Here is a 7,048-nt window from a genome sequence, read left to right on the forward strand (position 1 = left end):
CCTGTCAGCAGCACTCTTCCCTCGACAAGCCTTCGTCCTCGTGACATCGGTACGCTAATGTGTCACACTGTCATCCATCTGACTGGGTGTTTGAATTTCATAATAGTTTCTGAACGGTGTAGTGTACAATTATAAAAATTGTCCCAGGTGAAGGTTGTGCATAAACATTGCATAACTTGTCTCGGTGCATAGCATGAAATTAAATAACTGTACTCATCGCCGTTAGTTGTATGGCATTTATTTATAAATATTTGCTTCGAACAGACTCCAGCATGTGCCTAGTATTTGCATATCTTTTTTTCTTTCTGCACATCTGTATCGTTCCTGCATCCACCTCACTCGGCATATTTTCCGTCGACGGTGCCACGGCAGAAACCAGCAAAAAAAGAAAACGTAGGGAAACCTAAAGCTGCCTGCAATTGTCCTTGAATGCGCCTTGAGAAAATTTTGAATTGCGTTTCGGAACATGAAGCGAACATGTCATACTTTAAACTCGCCGACGTTAAATTAGGCGATGTACTGCACTGAAGTAGATGCTCTAATGCAGTTGCTTTACAATCGATGCACCTACTTCGCGAACAGGAAAAAAAAAGCAACGTTTTACGGCAAATATCAACGAAAGGTACGCACCTCTTATTTGCTACACAAAAAGTTCATTGCGCGTAATTACCTGACTTCAAAGCAATTGAAAGGATTGCGCTCACCTTGCCACCTGGGAAGCCGAACTTGGCCCGCCTGTCCGTCCCCGCGTTGTTTGAACCATGAGCCGCGGGGAAGTCCCAGAAGCACAAGCAGCCAGCATTCTTCCAGCGAACTTGTGGTACCTTCCAAAAAGTTGCGGCCTAACGGCACAAGCTAATGTTATTCACGAAAAGAGGTAAAGCTTCTTGCGCTCGATCACATGCACCGACGAATGGAAAAAAGCAGCCAACGCTAAAGCAAACTGCCATACTAGTGCAGGCAACATCGCCTACTACTGGGGCGAAGGCAACGTTGAAGGACGAGGAAATGGCCGCAATCAGAAAACGCGACAGGAACGAGTGTATATTTTTAACGCGTCGACATCAAATTCAGTGATATGCTGCACTGGACTGGCAGCTGTATCGATTTAGTCTGGTGGTTGATAAGCCTACTTAGTGGGCAAGAAAAAGGCGTTTTAAAGCAAAAGAAGTGAAGGCACTTAGCATAGGCGCTACGTGATATGTTGATTGGGAGTAATTATTTCAAAACAGTTGCGAAAATTGGTCTCACCTCATCGGCGAGGAAACGTAGCTTGATCCGACCGTCCGTCCGTCTCCGCACTGTGCAAACCACAAGCCACGGTAATGCCCTACAAAAATGAGTAGCCATCGTGGCCAGCATTCTTTAAGTTACTATGTGGTCCCTTCAAAAATGCGCCGCGAATTCCGGCTTGACGCCAGGAGCTAAACATGTACATGAAATCAGGTGAGCACTCTCGCACGCAACCGCATGCGCCGAGATATGGCAAAATGGCAGCCAAGGTCGAAGCAAGCTGCGATATCAGCGCTGGGTACCTCGCCCGCTACTGCGGCGAAGGCAACGTCCCAGTCCCACAACGTTGCCGAAATCAAAGAGAGTTAAAAAAAATATTAAAAACGACGCTGATTTGGACGATGGTAGCCTACCAAGTCGCCCAACATGCCGTTTTGAGAAGGAAATTGCGATAGAAAGATAAAGGGAGAGGGAAACAATCTTTTGCCACCTGTGGTTCTTTAGCGTGCGCTTTTCCTTGTCATTACCAGCAGAACTAAAAACAGAGGCCTTGTTTGTATATTGCAGTATGTAGTTGCAGTGTATATTTAGTTCAATATATAACAACGTCCTTATTTGGGATTTCCGACGCATAATGGATTAAAACGAACGGCTCTTACGAAAACTGTGCACGCTCATTGTCATTTTTGTCTTCCCGGTTTACAGGCTGGGAAGCCAACGAAGACGCTTGAGCTGGACGACGGCTACTGAAGTTCTGGCACGAAAGTTTTTAATGTCGCACATAGGACGCCCTACTTTTGCCGCAAGAGCTGATGAAGTTAGGTGCTACTGTTGACACTTCTTAGGTGATCATGAATGTTGCTATACCATACAGATGGACGCGACACAACGCGGTCAGCGCTGCCTGCCGTCTATGTTCTCTGTAATATACCGCGCTCGGAATATATGTGGATCGCTCACCTTTACAAAGATTGCCGGCATCTTAGGATGAACGAAAAAGACATGCGCTTTGCTATGCTGGTAAAATATAACTTTAGCAGTAATGTCACTGTGTTTTTTCGTCTTGCTGGAGCCTGTGCTGCTGGTTTTGATATTGTGCGCCCAGGTTAAAGCGCGGCCGCACATATCTAAGTTTGCGCTCGTTTCTCTTCCCGACTGGGAACGCTTGAACAGAGTGTTCGTTTTACCCCAGCGAGCAGCTCGCGCGCTCTACACGTAAATGGACGGGTCTGTATACATATTCAGGACCACCCATCAACTACACCAACGTTGCTAAGCGTAAGGTTCGTCTGACAATTGCACCCTATTCGAGTAGATTTCTCGAAGCACCATATTTCTTCCACCTTGTAAGAGGCATCCTCGAAGAATAAAAAGGCATCTCCTCCGGGTTGCGCCTTTCACGACGTTTCCGTGGAAGCACTTGCTGGCTGGTTGGCCTTGAGAAAGGTCGTTCTCTATAACGTTACTGCAATGCCGTCTTTTATGACCTATAGTTCACACTGGAACGTTAGGTGTTTGAAAGGAGCCATTTTTCTTGCCTCCACAATACCTAGTCGCTCGCGATTTTCGCTGCCCCATCGCGCTAAGTGAGTGGCTACTATAAGTTCTCGAACTTTCTCGAACACAAGGAGATTAATCATGGTTACGTGATTCTTTGTGTCAGCGTCATATCACGACTGCGCTCGAACCTACAGCGTTTCCGTGCATTGAGTTGACAAAAGTATTCTTTTTTTTTAATTGACAGTCTCTTTAGCATACGCCAAAGAGGGTGAAGGCAAAAGCCATCGCGCTCAAGAGAAATTCACAAAATCACTTGACTTTCTCATTTGGATGCGGTGTTACTTCTTATCACTTGTTTTCTCCCACCAAAGGTCGTGGGTTCGAGCGCCTGAATTATCTCTATCTTAATTAATTTAGCTTTTTTTTTGGCATGAGGAGCGGCATCGCAGCTAGCTGTGAAAGAAGGTGACGAATAGGGGCACGAGCGCCTGCCTACGCGAGGCGAGCTCACGTGATTTTCTGAACCGTCAGTAGCGTGTTCCAGACCACTGGTGTTATGAGCCACTTCAGGCTTTCGCCTTAAAAGAAAGGCACGCTCACGTGCCTCACTTGTGTGTCAAAGTCAAGCTTATACTTTGCTGACGCAATTCGCGTGGTGAACTCTTCTTATCAATCGTGTCAATGCTTCGCCCAAGTTTGCGCTCGTGCGTACCATAGCTCACGAGACTTGACTGTGTAATTATTATCTCGTAAAAATAAGCGTTAGTTAACCGTGTAATGTCCAACGCATTCCTTATAGTAGACTGAGTTTCAGAGCTCAAAAACTAAATGAACGGAAACGAACCTAATTCTTAGCCTATACTAGCGTCTTTAACTCGCTGGGGGGAGGTTTCAGCCGTTGATAGTATAAAACAATCATTAATAAATAAATTATTACTATACTAAAGCTTTTGCTGAAACATTTTAATCGGCCTTTCTTTATGTACCAATGTACTCTCCATGGCCAAAAAAGGCGAACTAGTTGCTTTATTTCCCTTAATATGCAACCGTGCATTATAGGGTAAGTAAACGGCAAGATATTGCTTGTATATAATGCGTTTTTAGGGAGTAGCAACTAATTGAGAAAATTTATTTTGCTCAATATATGACTGCTTCTTTAAATGACTAAGGGGAAGTTAAAATTTCACAGTAAAAGTAAGGCAGTGCTTAAAGTGTAATTAACGTTAGCTGTGTGTTCAAAGGGGCTGGTTGGTTCATGTTCAGAATAAGAACAGGAACAGCGAAATACAGGACGAGCGAGTAAAGAGCACAGGACAGAGCTCTGTGTCCTGTGCTCTTTACTCGCTTGTCCTGTGTTGCGCTGTTCCTGTTTCTATCCTAATTTACGTTAATTTACGTTGGCTGCGGGAAACGCACTCACTGCAATACCAAAGCATTTGCCTGCCCATTCCGATTCTCGAAGCTGGTGCGAGGAACAGAATTTCTGCCAGAGGATAGCACTTTCACTCGTAGCTGATATCAGCTCTGCAATTACACCAGGCATTGTGAAAGAAATCTTTATTACTGAAATGCAGCTTCACTAGTTGTGCTCGCTGAGCTAAATGAGCAAGTTATTCTCCCCATGGAATATGCCTCCATTGCTTTGTATCAAACTGTAGTTTTTGTATCAATAGCTATTGCGTGAATTAGAATTTCCACTGCTTCTATGAAGCGTGCCGAGTAATAATTGTTTTCTCAGGAACTCCGTTTTTCTTCATTCTTTTTTATTACTACGAATCTGAGACAGACGTCGCCGAATCACACGGAAATGAGGCAGCGAACAATATTTTATCGACAAATGCACTGAGCACTTTTATTTTTTACAAACGCACTGTCTTTCTAGCATTCATTTCACTCCGCACTCATTTGAGTAGTCCTCAAAAGTTAACTCAAAGATTAATGAAATTTACGAATGTTGGCAACGACACAACAGCCCAAATCTGAGACGCCGAATGCATCTGGTTCTTATTCCCGCGTCGAGTATATTAACAACTGACAAAGCTTAGCAACCGCATTATAAGAAGTGAGACGCCGCAAAAATGAAGGAAGGAAGATTGAAATGGTACTCGCCGTCGACGTCTTTGTTCCGCCCTTTGTTCCGTCGTTGGCCGGTAGTGCTTAGGCCTTTCCACAAACGCCAGCTAGAAGCTGCCGCTTTTCTGAAGGTCGTTTCGTCTTGCGCTGAAGCTACCGAGTCGTCTTCTCGTAAAACACCGTTAAAACACCCACAGACCCAGACACAAAAAAAAGATATTATATCCCTGAAGGCATGAGTGAAGACCGACGCCCTTCACTGTTTGAACGCCATTTGCAAAGTGAGCCGACGGAAGTTGTAAAGCAAACCCAACTTCCGGCTAGCTTACTAAAAAAAAAAGAAGAAAAAGAAATGTTCACAATAATACCGAGAATTTTACACGCCAAGACACCTTGTCGTTATAATGCACGCCGTGGCGGAGGTCACCAGATTAATTTTTACCGCCGTCCACGTGCATGAAATGTTCTTCGAGGTGCGTACAATGCGTGGAACATACCAGCCTTCCTGCGTTCCGGCCCCATCGGATGCAGCCTGTGCTGTGGGGATCGAACCCGCGACCTTTTGCACAGCAGCGTAGCGCTCTAACCACTGCGCTAATGCCACTGATGCGCCTATCGTTGTTTTTTTTTTATTGGCAATAGCTTTCCTGCGTACTTTTCTGTTGTCGTGATTAGGTTAATCGTATAAATTACTATAATTATGATGCAGAAGCAAACAAAGCTAACATAAATGCTCGCAAACGTGCCCCCGAGGCCGTACCAATAACGCCACATCCCGCACAAACAATCTGAGCTTTTGTTAATAAATTACCTTTCAGCAATAAAAAGAAAAAAAAAAGAAAGAAACACGGTCTGTGCTAGGAATGTAGCCTGCCAAGCTAGAAAGGACGGGAAGACAAAAGACGGTTTTGGAGCACGCGCAAACTCGTCGTGACGTCACTACTCTTTAATGGCATGTGCTCGCGGCTTAGTTAATGTTCTCATCGGTAATTACGGAATACATCGCATTCCATAAGAGCCAGATAGGGAACCCAGCAAGTTTTAATACCGTCTTGTTGGGTCAGAACGGCCGAAATAGCAAAACGGTACGTTGAAATCCATGACGTCACACTGATGAACAGCCCGGTGGCGCCAAATATGAAAGACAGAACAAAACAAAAATATAGGTGAACTTCGAACTTCATTTCCTCGTCTAATGATCAACCTAACACCACAAAAGTAAATAAATGAAAGTTTTAAGTAAACTTTCTTCGTTTTAACTTATTTACCGCTGGCCTTTACCGCCCCTTTTAGTACAGATCGTTAGGGTACGTCCGACAATCAGTGTGTACTCTATGTACTAAAAATGGACTTTCAATAATATAACATTTTTAATCTGATACATCCTATGAAATTAGAAGAAAAAAAAAGAGCAGTTCGTAGCTTTTGCTAGGGCTTGAACCAAGATCTTGCGAGACACCAGCCAAGAACGTTTGCGTGGCGCCATGAAACCAAACGCCCAAAGCGCCTTTAGCATTGCTGATATGTACGGGCGCTATCTTTTTTGTTTAAAAATGTGATCTCCAGGAACAGCTGCAATCTGCCTATCAAAGTTTTCGTAGTGGATGGATTTCCACAACATGTTTACCATAGCTGTTTACCATTCTCGTAACGCCAGGTACGCCTTCTTGCATTCTGAATCCAGTGCCCCCGATGCCGTCCAGATTCGAACCCAGTACCTTGTGGTCCCTATGGAACGGCTTAGCCCCAGCCGTACCGAGGCGGATAAAAAAAGCCGCGCTCATTTCGGCTTTTTGGTGACAGTTAACGGTTGGCTTGGGTGTTGCTACGCCGCAAGGAGTAAATAGAAGGGAGGCTCGCGATTTTTTATATATATTTTTTTAAATTTACGTGATACAAGGAGATGTTGGAACACGAGCACGGTTGAGGCGACTTCTTCGTTCTTGAACACAACAGACCGTTGCAACATACAACATATAATAATTAACATGCAGTTAGAACAAGGTTGTTTTATCACATACAAGTCAATATAGCACCACGACATTACAAATACGCGCTTAAAGCAGTAATGCGAGCAACAGTATCACATAAGAAACTCTCTAGCAACGATGTCAATTGATTCAGACCACCCGAGGTCGACCCAAACCACAGATTCATGTGCTTTCGCTAAGGCCCCAAACGGAATGCGTCCCGCGCAGTTGGCAGTCGAACCTGCGACTTCGTGCTCAGCATCAGCCGCTTG

This window comes from Dermacentor andersoni, chromosome 11 (assembly GCF_023375885.2).
Source record: "Dermacentor andersoni chromosome 11, qqDerAnde1_hic_scaffold, whole genome shotgun sequence".
Lineage (NCBI taxonomy): Eukaryota > Metazoa > Arthropoda > Arachnida > Ixodida > Ixodidae > Dermacentor > Dermacentor andersoni.